We start from the raw sequence: 26133 nt of genomic DNA on the forward strand, positions 1-26133 counted from the left end.
AGTGTATTAAAAATAACCATCTGCCTTTTGGGATTTAAAAACAGGCCAGCACTTTGGTGCCAGTGTTTCTATTTTTTGTTGCAGTGTGATGAAGGATAATGATATTGGAGGATCCGATACCCTTCCTCAGCGAAACCTGGCTCTCTTCTCTACATGTTCATTGCAAAAGGAGAGGCCTCTTGTTCATGAGTAAAAGTGTGAAAGGAAACACTCACGGGCTTTAGAGCCAGACTGCCTGGGCTCATCTGAGGCTTGACTTTGGGCAAGGACCTTCACCCTCTGTGCCTCAGTTTCCAGTCTATAAATGGGGCGATAGGACATCCTTCCTATGTTCATTGTTACAAAGACGAAATGAGCTAACCTACCGAAGGGCTCATTCAGGGCCTGGTACTAAGTGTTCAACATAAACTATTCTTACCATTGTCATTGTTGTTCCTGTCCTGACAGAATTGTGTGTCCTTAGATCTTTTAAGCTTTGATCGCTTCGTTTCTGTAATGGGAAAAGTACACCTCCTTTGAAACAATTATTTTGGACAATAAGATCTCACCGGCTGTAGAACAAATAATCGTGTGTGAGCAAACAGCACCATAACGCTTTTACTCAGCATGCCACAAATGGTTGGAGAGACATACTCCCCGGGAAAGAGAGCAACCCCCATGTATACTCATCCTGCCATGGGAAGAAGAAATACTTCTCTCAGTGCATTAAAAAAAAAGTTTCCTTTGTGTTGACACCAATCTCAACAACTGCCACAGCAGCCCAAGAATCGATCAGGTTTTATTTAAACATTTTTCCATGTGACTAAGCTAAGAGATAAAGATGTGTCCAAATCATTTGGCATTTTAAAATGGGAACGATGTTCATTTGAAAAAACAAAATGAGTGTTGACTTGAAAAGTCAGGTGTATCAACTACGACTAGTGTTCCAAAATGATCTTAAAGGTTTCTATGAAAATGCCCAATTAGGGCTTTCTTACCTAAATAATTGTGTTTACATATAATACAAAGACTAATCATTTCTTTAAAACTTTTTTTTTAATGTTTATTCATTTTTGGGAGAGAGAGAGAGAGGGACAGAGTACAAGAGGGGGAGGGCAGACAGAAGGAGACACAGAATCTGAAGCGGGCTCCGGGCTCTGAGCTGTCAGCACAGAGCCTGACGCGGGGCTGGAACTTACGAACCACGAGATCATGACCTGAGCCAAAGTTGGACACTCAACTGACTGAGCCACCCAGGCACCCCAAAAACTAATAGATTTTTATCACCATTAGAAGGAAATCAGGACTTCTTTTTCTCCCAGTCATTATTTGTGTGGTTCTCTTGTTAGAAATTTAACATTTGCTTATCATGAGCTTTTTTTAAAAGTGGTGTTTCCATTCAGAAATCTTTTATACTAGTTCAGTTTCAAGATTCACACATACGTATGCATGTATGTATACATGTATGTGTACTTGTGCAAACTCATATTTTTTTCCACGAGTTTTTTTTTTATTCTTATAATGCTTCCTGCAGCAGAAAAAGAAAAACAAACAAACAAAAAACAAACAAAAAAAACCACAAAGAAAACAAAGGAATGTTACAGGAGGGCATATTAGCTTTACTTTACAAGAGGAAATAGTAATTAAGCAGTTAGTTTATTTGTTGTTACACCACAGAGTTACAACCTCCCTCTTTCCCACTTCCTGCTCTCTGTTCTAGGCGGATCTGCCCTTCTTTGGCTAATCAGTCTCACCAGCCTCCATCATGCCTCGGAGGTTTTTGCAAATACTTCCTCTCATCAGCCAACACTTTCCACGTCCCCTCTGTCTTTGCCTTGTACAAGTCCTACTCACCCTTCATTAGAGAAGACCCCATGACGTCCTTTTTTAGAAAAAGTTACCTGTTTTAGAAAAACACAGAGGCTGGATTTCTTCTTAGATCTTTTCATATGAATAGTTACATATCATTTGTGTCATTTCTTTTGGTTACTGCAAGGAATACGTATTTGTTAACTGGTTATATTCTTCATTAAGGAAACGTTTCTTAGCTCTCTTGGCCCAGAACCAACCACATTACTTCTGTTTACATCCCATGAGCAGGAACTATTAATATAGAACTATCCAGATGCAAGGGAGCTGAGGCTGTGAGCTATAACTTCCATTTGGGAAGCCACTTCTCACTCACTATTCCATTAGGGAAGCAAAATGAATTATTGGAGGACAGGAATATTGGGTAGCAGTTTACTAATGACCGAGATTTATAAAACCTGAGAGAAGCTCTAAGTGATAGAATTACTGCTGACCAATATAAGAAAAACAGATAATAATATCAACACTAAAATTAGGTCTTAAATTTGTGTTGGGCTTTTGCTTTTCAAATAGATTTTTCATTCAGTACCATGTCTCATCTTCCATAAAACAAGGAGGATGATTTCCAGAAAGATTAACAGCAAATCCAAGACTATTCAGCTACTAAGGTACCAATCAGGTACTTGAACCACAAGGTTCTAAAGGCAATTGTTATTATTCTTACAATGCCTCTTTCTAAAGGAATTCAGTTAACTTTCTTTCTAAAATTATTCATCATATTTCTGTACCTGGGGAATTGCAAGACGACTACTCTTCTCTGCAACAGAATAACATGAATCTACAGTATATGAGTCCATTGAATCTAGCACGGAGACAAATCCTGCCTAAAAAGTAGAAAACGAATACAGATACGTAATGTTTCTTTTCTAAAAAAACAAACAAATGAACAAAAAAAAACCCCATAAATTATTAGGAGCCACATGTATGCATTGGGAAACTGAGCTTCAGAATGCTTAACAGTCTAGTTCAAGATCACACAGTTAAATGAGGAAGTTGGAATTCAAACCTAGCAGTTTCTGATTATGAGTTCCACAGAATCCCATTATACCCAGACATGGGGGATTTATCATCCTGTATACATAAGACCAATGTTATTTTCTAAATGCTTATAACTTTTCATTTTCACTTAAGGGTAGCATTTGAGCATGGATACCTCTTGGATTATCTGTTCAGTACAGACAGAAAGATCTGGAAAAACAAATCAACTAGACTCAGTAGTAGATTTATGTAGATTTACAACATCTTCATGGCTCCATTCTTGATAAGTATTTTGGGCAAATGGAATCTCTAGTTCCATCAAATATTTTAGAGGAGTAGAAAAATGTAGAGATTCTTGTTCACTCTTAAGGATTGCAACAGTTAGTTATTCACAGACCAGTATGAGGAAGTTTACTGGTATGATAAACCTAGTGATCAATGAAATGAAATGAAATGAAATGAAATTAGCTACAGTTCAAATGAGGATGTTTAGAATGTATAATCAGTAAGTATGAACAACAGTACTGCCAAAGTCATGAGTAATCCTATCTCCTCTTTTAAAACTGTCAGGAAAGATAAATCACGTGGGCATTGGGTTTGTACATTCCTTAGACAAGGAAATCTACACAAATTTCTAAAGATAATTTATACTTGAGTAGGAACTCTGGGCTTGTTCAGTGAAAGACATTGACAATTCTAGTGGGTCTTTTTACAGATCCTCAATGATTAAAGGAATTTTGACTCTGGAATATTCACATATGGTACACCCATCAGAAATAGGAACACATCATCTCCTTCATTTCATATCAGAGAATGGGAATTTATCAGTATGAACTGAGAATGACAACAATATCAAACAAACCCTATGACTAAGATCCATGGGATAAAAGGCCTTTCTCAAATATTTTTGTTGTTGTTGATTAGACTTTTATCTTAAACTATGCTAATATTTGCCTAGGAATCAGAAAAGGAGAGTTCTAACTACTTAATCTCTGTTTTGTCATCTTTAATGAAAACACTTGCCGTGAGTTATTCGACTAATTGGAAATTATGGAAATTACAGGAGGGGCACAAACTCTAACCAATTGGAAAATCTGAGAGAGTACCAGACTATTGACTGCAATCACCGGCACCTAGCCATGATATGAAGATGGGCAGCCCAATTTATTTTCCACATTCAAGAATGCATTTTATTTTTTTTCCAGACTATTTTTTAGAGCAGTCTTAGGTTCACACAAAATTGATAGCCAGGTACAAATTTCCGATATATACCCCCTGCCCCTGCACATGCATAACCTGCACCATTATCAACATTACTCACCAGAATGACACATTGTTTACCAAGGATGAACCTACATTGATACTTCATAATCGCTCAACATCCATACTTTATCTTAGGATATACTATTGACGGTGTACATTTTATTAGGTTGACAACAGTATAATGATACATCAATAGAATATCAAAGTATTTTCACTACCTTAAACATCCTACACCCTCTGCTTATTCATCTTTCCTCTCCATGCCTAAAAATCAAAGATCCTTTTATCAACTCCATAATTTTGCCTTTTCCAGAATGTTATATAGTTGAGATCATATTGTCTGTAGTCTTTTTAGATTGGTTTGTCTCATAGTAATACGAACTTACGTTTCCTCCATGTGTTTTCATGGATTGATAGCTCTTTGTTGCTGTTGTTTGTTTGTTTGTTTTTTGCTTGTTTTGTTTGGATTTTTTTAGCACTGAATAATATTCTATTGTCTGGATGAACTACAGTTTATCCATTCACTTACTGAAGGACAGTCTCTGGGTAAATACCAAAGAGCGTGATTGCTGGATCATATGATAAGAGTACATTTAGTTTTGTAAGAAGCCATCAACCTGTCTTCTAAAATGACTGCACCATTTAGTATTTCCACCAGCAATAGATGGGAGTTCCTATAGCTCTCCCACCTCATCAGTGTTGGTGCTATCCATTTCTAGATTTTAACCATTCCACAAGCAGTGGAAAGGTATTTCATTGCTGTTTTCATGTGTGTTTCCCTGACAACCTATGACATGGTGCATGTTTATTTGCCACCACTCTATCTTCACCGATGAGGTATCTGTGAAAGACCGTGGTCTATTTTTTAAATCAGATTATTTGTTTTCTTATTGTTGAGTTTTAAGAGTTCTTTGTTTATTTTGGATAATCCTTTATCAGATGTCTTTTGCCAATATTTTCTCCTAGTCTATGGTTTGTCTTTTAATTCTCTCAATCCTTTCATGGAACATAAGTTTTTTATTTTAATGAAGTCCGGTTTATCAATTATTTTTTTAATGGATTGTGTCTTTGGTGTTGTATCTAACACCCAAGGTCATCTTGATTTTTTCCTATGTTTCGGCTTCCTTTTCATCTCTATTCACCTATTTTAATGTCCTCCAAACATTACATGACAGGGATGGAATGAGATGATTTCTATGGTACCTTGCTTTATGTATTTTAAATGACTAGGATTATAGTTCAAAATATTCATTTCCCATGAGAAGCTCATGGTGCTTCTGATGTAAGCAACAGAAAACAACATGGCTCAAGGGAAAATGAATATTTCACTGGCATGAAAAGGTTCAGATAGTCGAAGGGGAATCCATAACCAGTGGGATACAGGTGTCCACGTCAAGATGCCTCAGATCCACATGTTTTCACTCCTTGTAGTAAACTGCATGCATTGTACAAAGTCCAAGGGAAAAGTGATAGAAGGGACTTTTTTGAGTGTGTCACGTTTTCACTCCTTGCTTCTAGAAATGAAGAGCATCTTACCGATCTTCGAGTGTGACATGAAGAATTGATGCAGGGGTATTTCCTCAAATGACACCGAACATGTTAATAAAAATATATTACAACTTCAGGTAGTATATCATGTGTCTACTGCACTCATAATGACATTGTTGCCTATTAGTTTTCCATTGATATGTAGCAAATGATCTCAAATGTGGCAGCTGAAAACAATATCCATTTATTATCTTCAATTTCTGTAGTTGAAAAATCTGGGCAGGCTCAATTAAGTTTTCTACTTACAGTGTCACAAGGCCAAATTCATCATGGAATGTTCTTCCTTCCCTCCTATATCTTTTCAAACTCTACCAATATCTCAAGACACTTTGAAGTATCGTCATGAAAATTTTGGGACTTCTCTAGGAATCGCTGGTATCTTTCTTCTAAGCAAATGCAGTATACATAGTTTGTAATACACAAAGTTGGAAAGTATTAACATTCCTTTACTATTCTCAAATTTTGGCACATTTAAAAAAAACTAGAGTATGAGCTATCACAGGGTGTCTATTTTGCATAAATTTTATATCACCCACAGCATTGACCAAAGTTTTAAATACACAGCAGACAGCAGTTGTTAATTTTTACCCATATATTGACATTCCCAAGTAAAATACGAATGAAAATAAAAATCATTCCATCTGAATACTTTCCATTAAACCTGAGATATTCCCCTCCCTTTACATTCATTGAAGTACTTTTTGCAAGCTCCATTGTCATTTACTTTCTCATTCTCTCTCATTCCCGTCCATACAAATATTCCCAACTGATGACAAGGTTAAATCTTTAACAGGAAGGTTAACAATTGTAGGCACATGAAAAAGGCCTGAATATGAAGACAAAACAAAATTGCCGAAAATTCAGTATCACACAAAACTATCATGTGGATGCCTCATAACCGTCTTTCTATGCCCTGGGTGGATATATTTTGGAACAAAGCAGTTGGCTTAGTAAGAGATCTGGCGCTAAATAAAAGGTTTTCAACCTTCAGGGTTTAGCATCTGAACATACTTTTCAGGTGCCAGATTGGCCTGCCCTGGAGTTGATGGGGATTTGATGAACCTGTATGTATGTACAGCCTCAGTGGATGAAGAGGCAGGGCCTGGGAAGGAGGAAAAGCCACTGAGAGAGAGAAATGATGGGAAATAGCATCAGAATGTACGGTCATATGACAAAATTCAGTGGGTTCAGAGCCAGCCCATTAAGAAGCAAGGTTTGAGCCATCAAGCTGAGACATCTGGCCATTTTAACTTGGCCACCGATGGCGAAATAAAGGCAGGCTATCCTGGATTCAGCAATAATTAGGATGACTTCAATGATTCCTGATATTTCCATTTCAAGACTATATCTGAACAGTTCTATGTTTGGTGTCTCCTTTTCCTTTCATTTTAATCAGTTTTATATATATTTTGATGGCATGTTTTCATGAGTATAGAGGTCATCTATCAAAGAGAAAAATGGCCTTACCTTTTTCCTTGCAAGAGATTTGAAATAATGACTAAGATGGCCATATCTAAACATCTTTTCTAGTAAAACAGTTGAAACTTCCTTCACCTACGGACTGTTTGCATTTAAGTGGAAAGCACAATGGGTAAATATTGGGTGAGTGTCCTAAGTCGGGCTTATTACTTTGTGTTCTCTGAGGAGTCACTTGTCCTGTCAGAGCTTGTATTGTGACTTGTTGAGAGCCCTGACATGTTGTCTCCTCACTGAGGACCTCACCCTTGGATGGTAGAGAAAACAGCTTATGTTTTAGGATTTCTTATGAATGCAGATTCTATGGTCTCATTTGGAAAAGAGCAAGCACAAATAATTTTGAATGTTTTGGTTTAGGATATTTTAGGATATTAACATATACTATTTAGTATGTGAATTAGAGACAGCCTTTTCATGGTCAATGAGCAAAGCAACAAGAGTATTTTCATTCCTCATTTGCATGAAGTTTCGAATTTGCAACCAATATAAATCATTTAAATTATTAATGGTAAAGCACACTAGTTATTTGAGTAGACCTAAAAAAGGAAATAAGCCAATGAAATATAGCCTTTAGTTTCTAATAGAAACAAAACATCCGGCTTTGGAAGTGGATGAACTGGTCTGAAGGAAGCCTCATTCTGATGGAAAGAGGAATCTGGGGGCAGGCATCCTCAACAATCTGAGCCCAAATGATGGCTCAAGGATGTTGGATCTGTGTAACCTGCATCTTTTTTTTTTTTTTTTTTTTTGGATAATACCATAAGGCACGATCTCATTCCTTCTCTTTTGTTTCCTGGCATAAGAGCCAGAGTCCAGTGAGAGAGACTAACTGTTGGTTGTCACGAGTCACATCATTTCCGGGGAATAAGTGCTACTCTGGGAGGGGAGCAGGATAATATAAAAATAAACAGTTGCTTGTGTTTCCTTAATCCAATATGTCAAATCAGTAAGTCCATTTCCTTAGAAATAGCTCAGGCTTTTTGTGTGTGTGCTAGGTGGGTGAGAGCCAGAGAGTATTTCCTATCAGCACTTCTGGTCCTTCCCAATCCCTACACGTAACTGCAGGAAAATCCTTGAACTTCTCTATCTGATAAAGTACATGTTTACCTAGCAAAGTAGATATATATCAGTAAACTCTTATGCACCAGCATGTCAGATCCAGAATTTTCCTCATTACCCTCAGCTTCATGCCAGTGTGACTGTGTAAGTCTCTGGTTTAGGGGCCAATTCTGCCGCCTCAATCTCCTCACCCCACTGGGCAAAGCCAGTGCTTACGACTGACCTCCTGCCTTGTTCAGTGAGAGTTCTCCACTTTCTCTAGAACTTTCTCTAGAACTTTATCGTCAGTTCTACTGGAACTGAAATCTTTCTATGCTCTCCATCTCACTTGTTAGAACATTGATTTCTTAGTTAGGACAAAAAAAAAGTGACATGTATTTTTTATACTGCCAGGAATTGTGCCAAGATATTTTTGCATTTATTATCTCATCAAATCCTGAAAATGAAGTTGAGATACTAATATTATCACTGTAATTTTATCAGCAAACAGAGGGGTAGCCTCCTTAATAGTTTGCTCAAATTCCCTGGCTGCCAGATTTTGGGTTGGAGGACAGATACACAATCACCTAAGTTCCCAGTGTCCCCATCTCTGAGTTAGCTTGAATTTTAGATCACAGCAGGTCTTAAAACTGGCAAGTCTTTATAGATTCTAGTAATACTACATTTTAAAGAATGAGCTCGAATAATGAGCCTATTCTTCAACCAGTAAGGCTGGCTTAGTGGTAGGTCATCTGATGGCAAGATCTGAATGAAGTAACTGAATATATATGAAATTAATATAAATAAGAATTTTCTTCAATATTAATTAATCTATGAGAAAAATTCACAATGGTATAAATTGCATTAACATGTATTTTATAATGGCTTATTTTTCTGGAAAACTATTAGAACTGTCAGAAAATACTCCCCAGTGGTAGAAACATCATTTTCTTCCTGTTCCAATTTTTCTGACCCAAAAAGAATCACAGAAAAAATACTGATCTTGCTAATTCAGGAGAATCTCAAATATAGAAGAATCTGTATATAGAAGAATCCAGCCTCTTGTTGAGAAAATATGGCATTAAAGTCTATCTTAAATTTGTAAAATCACTTGTTAATTTTCATAACATACAATCTAATAGATTAGGAGGGGAGTGATATTTGTCTACAGCATCTTATGTAGTCATTTATCACAGCACTTCGTTGAAAAATTTATTCAACAAGAGTTAATAAAGTAACTAGTAGCTTTTAAGCAGTGATCGGTTGTGTTTTAAAACACCTAATTACATTTTATTGTACGTTTTTTTTCTAAATCTACAATTTTAAGAAATTCATAAAATATCAAAATCAAAATCATAATCAGGTTATTGTATTCTATTGTTTTCTCATCAAATTTTATCTGTAATGTATTTTATCAAGTTAATTTACTGCCTCTATTAGAGGCACCTTGACCAGGGTGATAGTGGTTTGTAGATTTGCTCATTTGAGATGGAAAACTCAGATGAGACTTGACCAAGGCTGATGCTTCATGACATTTGGAGGTGGTACTGCTTTTATCTTTTGAGGGTAGGAGTAGTCAACGTCTCAAAATTCACACCTGTGCTCTGGAAAGAAAAACAAAAACACTAATAATCAGAACATAATTTGGGTCCAAGATTCTCATACTTGGACTTTATTCCATATGATAACCTTTATTTTTCACTGTTTAACAAAACAGTTCTGCGTCAGGCATTTATACGTTTTCTCTTTTTCTTTATATCCCCCAATGCTACAAATGTCCCCAACTCCTACACAGCAATCAAGAAACTGTTGGACTCTCTTCCATTCCATGGTTGGAAGAGAGATATTTGTCACACGTTTGGGCTTCAATGGTGCTTTCCTAATAACATAGAATGATTCTAGTCATTACTGGCCACAAAAATTTCAATGTTCATTCATCCATTTCTGGTATTCATTATGTGATTTGATTTTTCACAATTCATTCAAAACACTATAAGTTACCAGTTTAATTTCAAGAAGCTACACTTTAAGTCTTATTGTTTGTTTTCAATGTGTTCTATGCAAGATCAATTCTAGAATGTTCAGTAATGCATCCTTGAAGTTCATGCAATAACTTCCTGATTTTTCCCCCTCTTTTGGCACTTGAGGATCTTCTTATAATCTTTTATTTCCTGAAAAACTTCTACATTATTTTATATAAAAATAGATATTCCTTTTTTCTGATTATTTAGAAAATGAATTGAATTTGAAGGTGAATATAATAGACATTGAACAGAATTCCTAGAATATAAGGAGAAAGAAGATAGGAAGTCAGACCACAAAAGACAGAGAGTCCAAGGTATTCCAACCCTGTGTGCAGAAAAAGAGCTGTTTGATTTTCTTATCAATTTTTACACTTCATTTTTATAGACTTAGTGTTTCAAAACCCTCCTACTGTGCTTATGCATTAAAAAGTTGAGTTAATAATGCTGGCATTAGAGTTAGAGAAGAATATGAATTTAAGTTATTCACAAATGTTAAAATTGCAATGCAACCAGTGTATACAATGTAAGAGAGTTATGCAAATGAAAATAATGCAAAACCACTTTAAATGTTACAAATGAATATTTTCGTGGCATTGATGAAAATGTCCAAAGTCCAATATTATTTATTCTTTCCTACAAAGTCCATTTCTGGCAGTGAGAATTCCAGGAAATTACAAAATAATATCAAAGAGTTTTTAAAAGGAGTTACAAGTCACATGAGCTAGTATCATGAATACCAATTTTAATTATAATATTCCCTATGAGATAGCCCAGAGATGAACAAAGAGAGAGGCAGGAGTTTTAGAGGGAGGATAGCAGTTTATACAGTCACCTCACAGCAGGTACCTCTTGTATCATTGTCCCTCTTTCTCTCTTTTTCTGTCTCTCTTTCTCGTCTTGGTTGTCCGTACTGGAAAGGGGGAACCTCTTCCATCCCCCAGCACCAACATCACCAACAAAGTACCATGCATAGGTTACATATTCCAAGGCGGAGGACTTAAACCTCCTAGTCTGTGCAAAAAGAGCCTGTCGGTTCTATGATCACTAGCAAAGTTCTGCAAGTGGAGAGTTTGTGCAGAAAATCGGTTTTGGTGTCAAATCTCCGAGTATTACAAAAAGTCACTCTGCTTGCTCTAGTTCTGTTGTGTATGCCTTTCTCTGGCTCCTCAGGAAAGGCTGAGACAAGTCTTAGAACTAAAGATTTAATCAATCTCTATTACCAAAAATATGACTCACAAGAGCACTGGAAATTGAGATACTCTTGAGTGGTTTGGACAAGTCAGCTTGTATCACTGGCTTTCAGTTTGCTCGTCCATAAATGACAGTTTAAACTCAGTGATGTCTAAAGCACTTATAGCCCTAAAATCCTTCTAATTTCTTCTCTCTCCTCTCTGTTATGTTAGAAAGTTTTCTCTTTTATGTTTATTTCCAAATGTGTGTTGAATCAAATTTCCATATGCTATTATGTTGGCACTAAAATGCAACACAGTCAAACTGTATCAGTTTGCACAAGCAAAATAATGGTCACCAGGAATTTGCTAAGAAGTATCTGAGTAGAGACTGCCATCCATATTTTCATGGCAATTGGGGCCCTGCATTGTGGGGTATAGGAAACGGTAGCAAGGGTAGTTGTGCATTGCGGTAGGCTGTAGAAATCCATACTAGAATTTTTGTCTTGAAATTACTTTTGATGGCTTAAAAAAAACCAAACTTTGGTTTTTGTGCCATTTGCAAATAATGTCACATCTCTCAGTGACATTCAAAATCCAAAGAGGTTCATTTCCATTCAACAGTAGCATGGAAATAATTTCAAATCAACTTTGGGACAGCGAGAGCAAAATGTTGTTTGGAAGTCATTGTGCATGGAGAATCATGTCTTACGCCATCTGTTGACAAAATGGAACTCTGCAGCCTGGATGCCTCCTGAATAAACCCAAGGAGGGTATTCGTGCTAGAAGCTAATTTAGAGAGGAGAAAAACAACAACAACAAGGCAGCAACAACAAAAAGCCATGGGGTGTCCTCATAAAAAGGCAAACAAAAGAAAGATCAAGAAGTACAAACCCTGAGCTTAGATGCTTCTTTCTTTGCACACATCTGCTTACTGAACACATTCCAATTTAATTATATAGCCAAATTACCATCCCCTTACAGAACTATTGTCATGGTTTTCAGATTCTTCCAAGTGTCAATTTCAGTGTAACTCCCTGTATATTTCAAAACAATGCCTGGAAATTTTCCTCTCTCTGCAATTATGCAACATTCAAAGATACGAGAATTTCTTTTCCCCCACCTAATCAAATTTTTCATGTTAGCTTCCTAAAAAGCACCTCCCTTTATGTACTATCTGCCTAAGTCATTTGTCTCCAGATTTTATTTAGACAATTAAAAAAATCGATACTTAATTTTCAGAGATGTTAGAGATGTAGGATATGTATTTCCTTTACTTCAAACTTAAATGAGCTAAAATTTCTGCCTATATAATAAACGAAAACTTAAAAAAAACCCTAATCTACTCACTATGATTGTTAAATCTCTAAAAGTATTATGAAAAGGTTTTGTTTTTTACAATAGTGGTGTCTATATTATAAAAGTTTTTGTCCAAAAAAGAAATTTCCACGGAAGCCCTATGCCATCAGAAAAGGAATTCATTTGGTTGAGAAGTTCTCTCATCATGTGCTTCTCAATGAAATGTACTTGTTGTCTACAGTGACATAGACTTAATTAGAACAATTATTGAGGCTTTAAATATATGCCTATAAAAATGATCAGCTTTACATAGAAAAAGGAACAACTTTATTTTTATCAAAGATGACTTTATATTCTTTGAACTGATTGGTAGAATATAAGATATAAAAACTAAGAAATAGTCCAGAAACTATATAGTCTACTTATAAGACTAATTTACTAAATCAGCCACCTATTTATATTCATCAAGCATTTATTAAATGTGTACTTTGTGCCAAGGAATATGCAAGATGATTTTTATATCCATTATTATATTAAGTTTATACATGAATCTTTTAAGGCAAATCCTTCCTCCCTGTGGCAATAATTCACTCAGTATTCCATATTTTAATTATCAATGGTTTGGATGCATTATGTGAGTATTATCGTCACTTTTCATTCATAGTTTGGGGTCTCTCAAATAGAATATAACAACCAAACTAAAACAAATCAAGTTGCAATACTAATAGGATTATGAGGACTTTGAATTCTGTTGATATTATAGGAGTTTGACTTGCATTAGCAGGAACAGAGGCGAATTTTGTGTGGCCTGAAGTTTATATAATTTTTAGTCTTTCTAAGCTTCGTCTCCTTAGAGTAAGTCCTTCTCTGTACATCACTCCTTTCCTTACTCAGAAATATATTGTTCCTAAATGTCACAACGTGCAAGAAATCAGCATGATTTTTAAATCTTATAAAAGACAGAATAAGTCTGATGGAGATCTGAATGATGGTTAGATTATTGCAAAGACTACATGCTGCCCTGAGGTGCTGGGGAAAACAGCCAATGGATCCAGGCAGAAGCTCATCCATTTAGCAAATAATTGGTTTCTCCAGTGGAGGCAGCTGCTTTGCTGCCCTTCTGGCTGAAATGTACTGGCAAAAGGTCCCTATGGATGCAAAGGAGGACAAAAATATTGGTGATACAGGAAAGATCTAACAAAATAAGTACCTAAAGCCAAGAGAAAAGCAGTTTATAACAACCTGTTTAGGAAACTGGGCCCAGATCTGTGTAGAGAAATGCCAGTTGCCTTGTCTTCCTTCAAATGCCAGTTGCCTTCCTTCCTCCCTTTCTAGTCTTCCCAAGCTAGTATTTAAAAGTATTTAACCATGAGCTCTCTTTCAATAACACAGGGTAAGAAGGAAAGCTGCTCTTCATTGATTCAGTCATGGATAATTGTTCAGAAAGTAGGAAGTGCTTCGGTAGAGAAAGAGCACCCCTCATTGATCAGCATGGCAGTTCACTTTGTCAGCATTTATATAAAAGCCATCATCCATAAAAATTTCTCAGAAGAGTTTGTTGTAGAACCAATTAGTAATTTGAACAAATGAGAGTGAATGAATGCCAAAACTCTATAATGTTCATTGTACTGTCTCGTGTATGACTAGGTGATTCTGAGAGTGATAAAAATTATTTTTACTTATCTAGAGCCAGGATATCATGCCAGAAATATTTTTCTTTTTTTGTAAGTATCTGGTTAAAAAAAATTAGTTGTAGATACTTCATTGTGAGGGAAGGCCTCTTTACTGGGAAGGACAGAAGAATGTTCATAGAATGTGTAGTCTCTGAACAGGAAAACAAAGATATAAATAAACAATAATTTAAAAAAAAACATTGCATACCAATACTGTAGTACTGTAGAGGTGTATTCAATAAATTATCTCCTTGATTCTGACTCAGGTGAATTCTTTCACCTCTCGTGCCATTGGCCTCCACCTGATTGTTGCCCCATATTTGGGAGCTCCTATATGATTGAGAGACATTCCATTTAGACACCACAAAATCTAAGTTTTGTTGCAGGATTTTTTATCTCAATACCCGGGGTTCGTTGTCTCTCCACTTTGAAAAATGAAGGGGTGGACACAAAATGAGCAGCAGGCAAAAGTTTATTAGAGTATAAGATCAGAAAGAAAGAATAGTAGGGAAGCTCTCTTTACAGAGAGGGGTCATTCGAAAGTGAATGCCCATCCACAATAGGCAAGGATCCTTGTTTTGTAAGGTTCTGGTTGCCCAACCTCTCCCTTCCCCCTTTGTTCCTTCTCAGGTCCTACCCTTATTGGCTGGACAACTCTAGGTCCTGGGTTGTCCATTCCTGATTGGCTTGTTTTCATTATATGAGGGGTGGTGTGTGGCCAAATTGTTCCTTGTGGGTCATACATTTTATGGTGTATTTATTTTTAGTTAGCTCGTGTGTCAAATTCCTGATGGAAACCTGAAGGGGTGTAGGTGGGGTCTGTTATATTATTAAGGGGAACCTTACACCTGAGGGGTTCTGCTCTAGTCAGACACTCCCAACATTGTTCCAAAACAGGTGTTTTTCCCCACCCAGGATCCTCAGGTCCTAATCTTCCTCCCCCTGCCTATTTTATCCTATTTTTTCCTATCATAGTTTGACTCTCAATAGTGCTTGACCATGGATTCAGACACATCTAAAAATGTCTGGATGACATATGTTGCACACTGACCAAAGATAGATCTCTTGGTATAAAAGGTCTAGGAACCTCTGTGAGCAATTTGTCCTAGGAAAAGAAATGGTTGAAATGTATGTGGTAGTGATTAGAGATCTCACCTAATTCTTCTCTTTCTGGCCACAGGATAATGTAGCATGCATGTGATTTGCTTTCCTAATGAAATATGAGTGGGAGAAATGTCTCAATTCCTGGTGAAAGACCGTGAAAGTTTGTTTGCTACTTGCCAAGTTCCCCACCCAATCTCAGCCATGGTGGAAGCCTCTGTTGAGAGGCCGATTCTGACTGTCAGCTCCCTGGGTGACCAGTGACCAAATCCTCTTTGCTATTTAGCTGGATGCGTCTTGTGAATGAGTATACCCTTAGGGGTTGCTGTATCAGTAATCTCAGTGATCCTTCTGGGACCTTGAGAACTACAGAAGAATCCTGGGTGGTGCATCCCAGGCGGGGCAGGAACAGAACAGGGAATCCCAGTAGAGAAAAGAACATGGATTACACCCCTGTAGGATTTCTAAAAATATTACAGTGCACTTTAAATAGGGGCTAGACATGTCTTAATTTCAGCAAGTCCGAATTCCAGGGAAACAAAATTTACTGGTAATGTGACCCAATAATGTACTGTATCTCTTCAGGGGATTGGGTTGTCCAGAAAAACCTGGTTACTTGTCTCTTAATTTCAATTACTGCCTCAGATATTTCTGTTTTAATGTGAATCCTTATGCTCTTCCTTCTTTTCTTAGCTATGATCATTCCAGAAGCCATAACATCATATATAAGTTTTTGAATCTTTTCTGGTAAAGACAGGGTGTTTGATATATTTTGATCATATTGATGGTAACATGATAACGTAAATTTAAATACTTAATTACAAACCAAAAACTGCTATGAAATAAGAGTAAAAATTGTAAAATTGACTCAACTTCAGCTGGCCCCAAATTTGAGCTTCCCCAAAACAAAAATTCCATACTGTCAACTCAGAATCTCAGAAATTGCCCTCGATCTTTGAGAGCTTCAATATTCTGCACATTTCAGAAGAAACGAGGCAAAATAAAATAATCGTGAATTAACACAGCTTCACAGAGCTTTCTATAAACCATTACAAGTATGCAGTCACAAAATATTTTTAATTTATCCTATAATTCCGCTTAAAATTCTCTAAGTGATCTAGTTGAACACAATGTAGTTTAATAATTATATTGCAGGTTATTAATACTTTAAATAAAATGTCTCTTCAATTAAATAGTTCCAAGTGTTTGATTCTTCAAATTGTTTAAGATTATTTTTTTCTCATCTCCTACTAAATTAAACTAATTCTCTTAGGAACTAAAGAAATTTTGGATACACCTTGATATTAATGTAGAAAGTATCTCATTGGAAGAAAATATCCTTTGGCTCTGCCTAAAATCTTGAGTTCTACTCATTGTTTTTTGTTTGTTTGTTTTGTTTTGTTTTCCTTCCTTAAATGATTGTTTTCCTATCTGCATTAATGCAAAGTCCCCCTTAGTAATTTGAAATGGTTTTAGTAATAGGAATTATACAATGCTATGGAAATATATAGTATGGCCACTGAAGCACCCTGTAAATAAAGTTATCAGAAAACGTTAATTGCTATTTCAATGCAAGCCCAAGTTCAGTAATGCTATTCACTCTTTCCCTAAGAGATTTGTTGCTATTAGGAAGATCTCGGAATCTGAACCTTCGTGTGACAAGTACAAATGGTAAACTTCATGAAGTTTTTCCTGTCTCAAATGAATAAAGCATAATAGAAAACATCCTTTGGTTTCATTATAAATATCTGGGAACAACACCAGGCAGGCCAGCCTGAAAAAGAAGCAGAAATGAACAGCAACAAAGTTAGAGATGCACAACAGAAGCCCTGATCAAATTGTACCTGAAGCTTGAAGTGTCTGTTTATATTGCAGTTTGATGGGTCAATAAGTCCCATTTTCTTGAGTTGAGTCATCTGTTACCTGCCACTGAAAACATAATAACCCACGCATTCAAATACGAATCCCTTAACACTTCCATTAATTTGTAAACTCAATAAACTTTGAGTAATTGTTGATTAAATGACATTTAATTTGTATATCCACAAATTCTATATAAATGCAATGACAGTTTGCCAATCAAAAATACCATCAGTTATACAAATGGTATGTAATGTGTCAGTCATTTTGACATTTTTGCTTAAATGAGTTTTTTAGCGGATTTAATAGATCTAATAATAAAACACAGGAGTATAACATCAAGCTTTTTTTAAGTTAACTTAATAACTTGACCAAAAGCCAACAAAAGGGGTAAAGTTCTGAAGAGGTAGTTACTATAGAAATGCTAATTAAAGTAAATGATGGTTTGAAGTGGTTTATTACATTGCCCAACATATGTATGTTTGACTATGATACAGAAACTGAGCATTGCCTCACACAGCAGGATGGGAAAGAAATTGGTCCTAATTTTATGTGGAACAAATTGAAAAATTGTGTCAAAAAATACTAAGAAATGTATTCTTTTTTTGGTTCATTGATTTGACTTCTAAAATTTGTCTTATTGAAATAATTGACTAGTGTACATATATGTTAACATAACTTTTTTTTTAATGTTTTTATTTATTTTTGAGACAGAGAGAGACAGAGCATGAGCAGGGGAGGGGCAGAGAGAGAGGGAGACACAGAATCTGAAGATGGCTCCAGGCTCTGAGCTGTCAGCACAGAGCCCTACCTGGGGCTCGAACTCATGGACTGTGAGACGAGCTGAGCTGAAGTAGGATGCTTAACCGACTGAGCCACCCAGGCACCCCACATAACAGTTTTTTATATGACAGAAAATATATTTAAACATATCAAAAATTAGGATTTAGCTTTAAAAATACGTAACAATACAGTAATTTATAAAACTGGAGAAGTTCCTTTTATCGTGGCATTGTGTCCCAAAAACTAAAATAGGAAAGAAACTGGAGAAGTGAGTTGAATGCAGCTGGAGAGGGCTTTGTATGCCTGTCCTGGAGCTGAGACTTAACCTAAGGACAATGCTGAGGTGTTGTAAGGAGTAAATCAGAAGACTGACATGATCATATGTGCATTTTTTTTTCAACTCACTCTAGCCACAGGCAGAAAAATGAATTGTAGGCTATACGTTTGTCATTGGAGAAAACTGTCAGAGAAAAGAAAAACTCTCCCATTTAAAAATAATATTTTTAACACTACTCAACTATTTAACAATCATTTCTTGAGCACATACTATATGTCAGACATAGTAGGATACTGACGTAAACAACCTAAGACCTCCCCTATTAAAATGTGCATTGATTGAAAATTGATCATTTATTTCAAGTGTATCTGTAAGTCTCAAGGCAAAAGGTAATGCGTGTGCAGCAATATTTGGGCACATTTTGCTCTACTATTTTGTAATATTACAAGCAATGATCTATGCCATATGATGTGCAAATGATAAAGGTTTGGTGCATATGAAAATAATTTTGTTACAATAAAAATCATCTAAACCTCTCAAAAAAGTAATTTACTATGTTTATAGATATATTAGGAAAATATTATAGAAGATTATTGCAGAAATGGTACATTTAGGTGGATTCTAAAGTGTATCTTTTGGGTCACAGTAGTAATAAGCTATGTAGATATAAAAATTAGAAATTAAAAATGGAGAGGGAGAGGGAGAAAGAAACTTGGAAAGAAAGAAAGAAAGAAAGAAAGAAAGAAAGAAAGAAGAAAGAAAGAGAAAGAAAGAGAAGGAGATAAGGAGGGAAGGAAGGAAGGAAAAAGGAAGGAAGGAAGGAAGGGAGGAGGGGGGGAGGGAAGGAAGGCACAAGGAAGGAAGGTAAGTAGGAAGAAGGAAAGCAAAGAAAATATTGGTGTCCAACATGAAAGCCACAACTGATATACGAAATCTGGTTCTTAACAGTAGTAACGCTGAATTCTTCTTATTTCCACTGAAAAGCAATCTTCGAATTATCGTTCAGTTACTTTCCAGTCGGTAACAAGAAAGAAGCACCAGAGACAAGTGTTAATAGGAATGGTCCTATCCAGCTTTGGAGGACATGTGGCCAGTTATTACATGGCTCCTTTACCTTTGGAAGCAGATTTCTCAGTTGATGGGTGACATAATTCCTTAAAATCCTAAGCATTTCTGTCCTTCTTGCTTTTGCTATTCAACTTATTTAATCACGCCCACATGAGGATTTACTTTGTAGAAGCCACCTAAATGGGACACATCAAGGAAATTCCTGCAAAATGATGACTTTTATACACAGGATTGAATACACCTTGACTTGTATGGATGCGTATGGATGATTTTCGCACTGAAGACACGAAAGACGGCAGACTGCCCACACTGACACTTGCTCAGGTTAGGCTGAAATATCTCAAGATTAATAACTTGGAGATATTTTTGAGGAAGGCCTTGGGCCTTAAAAGTGGACTTCCCCTCTACGCCTTTTCTTACACTTGGCTTGTTCAGTTTTCTGAGAATTAGCTATTGTTAGGGAGTAGATGTCTTTTGGAATATCTGGGCCAGCTGCAGCTTATCCAAGGTCCAGGTCTTAGTCCAATAAATACACAGGACATTGAATCCAACCAAAAATTCCCATTATTTACCAAAGTGGATTAAGAATGAGGTTAACGCAAAGCTGGCCATTAAAAGGGCATGCAAAAACTTCAGATCTTAGGGGTAAGTTGTGTAGTATTTAGCACAGCGGTTAACTTGGAAACGTAATTGCCGGGTATGATGGTTCCAAATCAGTGCAGCTTTTACTGATATTAAGATACACCCTTCGGGATATATAACATGTCCCAAGAGTTCAAACTCAGACCATAAGAACATTAACTCTCCTGTATTTTTATAGAGGTTATAGGGCCAGGAAGTTGCCAAGATGGTTCAGAACAGGGAATATATGACTCTATCTCCCAGATTTAAAACCACAGCCTGGTATCTAGGAGATATTGGAGAGGGACTTCATGAAGCTGAAGTATTTAACCCAATAGCTGAATTCTTGGGCCTTGTCTGAGAGCACTTCCCTGAAGCATTTGCAAATATAAAATTTTGGATAATAGTAAAAGCTAATAAACTTCAACTTATTTCAAAATTTACTAGCCTAGACCATATTTTTTGAGATACTGATCATTTAAATGAAGCTAAACCTTGAACAAAGAAATAAAATATAAGCCAAGATTTACATCAAATTTTGGAAATCAGACAGATGATAGATAGATAGATCTTCTAAACAGAAGACATACTGCCCAGTAGTTTTCTCTTTTCAAGAACTTTTCTTTGTTTTCATGACCCGATTTTACCCCCTGGTGCCCCTTCTCATTGCTGAGACTCTCTTTCTATAAGTGCACTTCACTTACAAATTTTTATTTATAATCTCAGAATAGTTCTGGTGCTGAGGATATATACATTAAAAAAACACACACACAAGATCTCTGACATTATCCTGCTAATGTTATATGGAGAGACAGCCAGCAAAGAATAAATAAGTAAACCCATAAACAAAATTAATTTGGTAAGTGAAGACGATTTAAAAAGTAAAGCAGGGCAATTGGCTGCAGTTAGTCTGGGAGAGAACAGAGAGAGAACATCTGACATTATCATGTAGGGGTAACATGATAGTCTCTTCCTTCTGTTCTTTTTCATTTCATCCTTTGTGCTTAGTTGGTCTTCACTGTACTTAGTATTTTGCTTTTTATATTTTATGTCATCAAGGTCTGTGGGTGACTTAATCAGTTAAGTGTCCCTCTTGATTTTGGCTCAGGTCATGATCTTGGGGTCATGGGATTGAGTCCTGTGTTCGCTCCATGCTCGGTGCGGAGCTTAATTGAGATTCTCTCTCTCCTTCTCCCTCCGCCTCTCTCCCACTACACTCTCTCTATCTCATGCACTCTCTCTCTCTCTCTCAAAAAAAAAAAACAATTATATTTTATGTATTCAAGAAAGTGTTATCAATGAATATATGAGATCAGATCACTAAATGCAAGTTTTCATTTTCTCTCTTATTTTTGTAACGTTCCTGAGCAGACCTGGAAATCAAAAACAGAGGAAGCTTTACAATATATATTATATTCACTGGTTGAAAGAAAATACTATTAAATGTTTGGGCTTTCCACCCCCCCCCCCCCCACATAGCCCAAATAAAGGAGTAAGTGATGAAAAAGCAATTTAAGACAAAAGGAGATATTACAAACTGTACTAAGACAGAGAAAATGTTCCTTAAATGAGCTTAGCATTTGGGAACAGTATTGAGTTGATGCTTTTACTATCTAAAGCTGTACATCAATATCTGCTGGAGGGTGTAGATGTTCTACTCGAGAAGAAATTAGCACAAACATCCAAAAACATGTGACCGCAGCACAGAAATGTAGAAACATAAAAGAGCATTTACGTTTCTGCAAAAACAATTTCTGCATGTTAAACAGGCATAACATTTCTAATCCACCAAAACCTAAGAGTTGTTTTGTTTGTTCGTTGTATCTGGTGTGCGGCGACATACTTACTGATTGGGGGTCCACGCGGGTCCCCTACAAGGACAATAGTAAGGCCCCTCACGCACCCCAACTCTCCACACCGGGGTTCTCTCCTTTCATGCAAACAATAGCTTATAGCACTAACCCGCACAGCAGCCTGGCCCATCGTAGGGACCGTTTGCTGTGGAGCTCCGACTCTGGGGTCGAGAGCCCGTGTTCAGTCAGTGATCACAGCTCTAACACTTGACTCTTGTGTGACTTTGAGAAAATTGCTTAACCATGTGTCTGGTTTTCTTGACAGTCCCAGACGGTAAATAGTGGCAGTACCTCGTATCGTGGGGTTGTGAGAATTAAGTTAGTCAATGCATATAAAGGCCTTGGAACAAGGTTTGACACGCACACATACAAAAACCTTTCCGTAGAAATATATCATCATCATCATCATCACCACCATCATCATCATCTATTTAGCTTCCATCAGTCTTTCTCTACGTTATTTTCTCAATTTAGTCAGAACTCAGGGGGAGGAAAACAGACCATTATCACATATCACTATTTGCAGAATGGACCAGGAAAGTTGAAAAATAAGACTGGAACTAAAACTTAGGGCTCAACAACGCAACTAGAAGATTTAGTAAGGCCTGGGAACATAAGGTCAGAGATTCTGACCTTGGCAATGGAAAAAGATACTATGGCATAAAATACCGCTGTACGTGGAAAAATTCACACAGGCTAAATTTTTAGCAGTAGCGCCGGATGACCCGAGTGGACTTGATCTGTGAGAGCCAGCCAACGAGTCAACTGGCCACCGGGGGTGCCTGGGAGACACCAGAGGCTCACGGAAGCGCCTGCCGGGCTCCCTGATTTTCTTTCCTAGGAGATGTCATACTTCTGGTTTTCCCCAGGCTTCATGAATAGAAATCAGTGGGTTAGAGAAGAAAAACCAAGGGGTTGCAGGAGGAGAACACTTCCTTTCCCAGTCTGATGCTTCCTGGTGAGAGAAGCCAACGTGCTCCCCACCCCCCCCACCCCCTCCCCCCTCGCCCCGCGACCTGGCCAGCATCTGGGGAGTGTCCACTGCCAGGGAAAACGCAGTCACCTCTCTGCAGGCCTTTCCCCCCTCAACCCATCCCCCACCCCGCCCCGCTTCCTGAAACCCGAAGTTGTTCACTTCCCTTAAGGGAATCCAAACTTACAAACACAAAAGTATGTACAGAAGTGAATATTTGGTTTGAATGTGGAAAGATATTACAACAAATTTTAAATTTTAAAAGGCTGGCAGTTAATGTTAACCATCACAAAAAATCCAAAAACATGAAAAATGTTTTTTGTTAAATAATGGCCTGCTGTCGCTGTAATGATCCCTCTCCCTTTTCTTGCCGTATTGGTTGATTGCCTCTTTATATGGAAAAAAAAAGCCTAATATTATTTTTATAGACTTAATAAAATGATAGCTTTGCTATTCTTCTAGCGTATTTATTTATAAATAAAAATGCGCTCTTACTAGTTTTGGAATATCAGTTGCACATTTACAACTTGTAGAATGATGTCATATGTGTTTAAAGTTATTTTTTCTTTAAAAATTTTTTCTTAATGTTTTTTTTATTTATTTTTGAGAGATAGAGACAGTGCGAGTAGAGGGTTGACAGAGAGGGAGACACAGAATCCCAAGCAGGCTCCAGGCTCCCAGCTGTCAGCACAGAGCCCGAAGCAGGGCTGGAACTCACAAACCACGAGATCATGACCTGAGCTGAGTCAGATGCATACCCGACTGAGCCACCCAGGCACCCCTGCAGCTCTTTTCAGTATGAGAAAATCTCTGACATGTTTTCTCATCAATGTGCTGTAAGATTTAAAAGGATTTTCTTGGGGCTCCTGGGTGGCTCATTTGGTTAAGCGTCTGACTTCGGCTCAGGTAAGTTCGAGTCCTGCAAGGGGTGCTTGGGATTCTCTCTCTGTGCCCCTCCCTGACTTGCGTGGAGACTTGTGTGCTCTCTCTCTCTCAAATAAATAAATAAACTGAAAAAAATAATAATCATAAAAGAATTTTCTTCAGGTTGAATTCCGGCTCTCTATATTTCAAACTTTGTTTCCTCATAGGTCTGGCTTTGGGTGCCATGGGCTATGATATGGTCTCTGACCCTGCATTTAAAATATCAGAATGCCATCGGAATCACCACGGTTACATTCCTCCTTCTGTACGTCCAGCAACAACATAATTGAGCATGAAGTGAGCCACATACTTCATTCCAATAAACCCAAGCTTGATATTATCATCGCCAGCTCAGTTCCTCATTTGAAAACTGGTTCGGATCCAAAACCACATTCATATTAAGCCAACACTACCTAGCCCACGAGTATGTGTGATGGAGGGAAGGCAGCGTGGAAGGACACATTTGTCTATGTCAAGGCAGTTTAAACACTTTGTTTTTGCATTTTTTACAAAACGTTAGACTCCATTTCTACAGCCTACATTGCCTTTTAGGGTAAATGTGGGAAAAATAAATCGGGTGTGCTTATCTGAATTCCCTCTCTCCTTATGAGGAGAGAGCCTAACTGTCCAGAACCAGAGTTCCCTTCTGTTTTCAACATACCGAGAGTCCCATCACCATCTCTACACCCACCCCCCATGCCCACCCACACCTTGTCACACACACACGGAGGGAGACCCAGTCTATCCTGAGCAGGACTAGGTGTTAAGGCTGCTAACTCTGGAGCTGAGATTCCATATTTACACGGATTTCACAGTCAACATCTTAGGTACACACATTTAATATTAAAAAATAAGTTGATAGCTGGGCCTCCAATTGGCCTGATATTTTAAATATCTCAGTATGAATAAAAATTGAGAGAGAGAGAGAGAGAGAGAATATATCTTAGCAGTCTCTCCATGTGCAATCATACGTTCCCCATTTAAATTAGCGTAGTGAAGAATTTTTGGAAGTTACTCCTTGGACTGTCGGACAGCTCTGTAAAATTGTCCGATTTCTCACATCTCTTATTAAAGTCTTCATTTACTCTTTAATTTTGCTTACTTTCTTTTTAAAACAAATTTTTTTTAACGTTTATTTATTTTTGAGACAGAGAGAGACAGAGCATGAACGGGGGAGGGTCAGAGAGAGAGGGAGACTCAGAATCTGAAACAGGCTCAAGGCTCTGAGCGGTCAGCACAGAGCCCAATGCGGGGCTCGAACTCACAGACCGCGAGATCATGACCTGAGCCGAAGTCGGACGCTTAACTGACTAAGCCACCCAGGCGCCCCATGTGCTTACTTACTCTTTAATTGTTAAAAGACTTTCCCCTGATTGCTTTAAAATGACGTTCTGGGAAAATTCAGGTCTGGACCAACACGACAAATCTGTTGTGTGGACATCATTCGTTCTGTACCCATCGCTTATGAGGTAATTTGCATTTGAAAAAAAAGTGCACTGTGTAGCACAGGACAGACTTTTAGGACAGAGATGATTCTATACATGGAGAAACAGAATTTTGGCTTTTCAAACTGTATGAAAGCCAGCCCCGTCCCAGACACCTGAGTGAGTCCTTTGAAGAAAACTTGAAATAAGTAAAAATGGAATCGATTTTGACTAAAGTCCCTGTGCATTTTCCAAGACAAACAGGTAGGCTTTACTGCCTGCTCACCACAGTATGAAGGAAAGATGAGTGACTTTTTTGTTTTTTTATTGTATCACATTTAGATAGAAAACAACAAGAATTTGGACAGAGGAAAATGCAAACAGGAGACAGTGGTATTTAACAGGGACGATACAGCTACTCAGGAGAATGTGGTTCAGGTGCAATAAGGACTGTGGTGGACAGTTTGAAGCTTCTAGAAAGAGATACCATACTCACATTTGGGGTCAGAAGAGAGGCAGGCACTGTTCATAAATGGAGTCAGTGGACAAGTTCTTATGTACAGGAGCCATTTGGGTATTCCAGTAACAATAGGGTGTGAGAATTCACAATTGGAGACTAGAGTCAGCAAAAATACAGACTATTATAGTTTATTGTATAATAGACAATTATAGATGTTGCTGATTCATGATAACTGGTCCTTTCTATTTTAGAGGAAGAAACCTTCAAAATAACCTTTCTACCTGAAGCTAGAGCTCAAGTTTTTCTACTAAATGCTCTGTCTCCTGAAGAATATTCTCTCAGTCTGGATGTTATGTCTATTAAAGTGTTCAAAAAATTCGAGGAAAATTTAGGTAATGGTAGGAGATGATGGATAACCTGAGAACTATGACCCTGCTATAAGCAGGAGGTCAAGGCTTGACTTCTTCCATAAA

General features: G+C 37.3%; 1 long non-coding RNA gene across 7 annotated transcripts in view; it reads left to right on the top strand.

Annotated features, from left to right (window-relative positions):
- The window catches only part of LOC122203570, a 39617-nt gene extending 15498 nt beyond the window's left edge, over nucleotides 1–24119 (top strand). For 5 of the 7 annotated variants that reach the window (XR_006195249.1, XR_006195246.1, XR_006195245.1 and 2 more), the window contains one exon: nucleotides 85–664. This is a non-coding gene — a long non-coding RNA (uncharacterized LOC122203570). Of the gene's footprint in view, nucleotides 1–84; nucleotides 665–5607; nucleotides 5684–23943 lie in introns of those variants that run through there. The other 2 variants (XR_006195247.1, XR_006195248.1) reach the window with 2 other exon arrangements.
- Nucleotides 24120–26133: the final 2014 nt, after the last annotated feature.

The sequence above is a fragment of the Panthera leo genome, chromosome D3 (assembly GCF_018350215.1).
Source record: "Panthera leo isolate Ple1 chromosome D3, P.leo_Ple1_pat1.1, whole genome shotgun sequence".
In the NCBI taxonomy this organism is placed as follows: Eukaryota; Metazoa; Chordata; class Mammalia; order Carnivora; family Felidae; genus Panthera; species Panthera leo.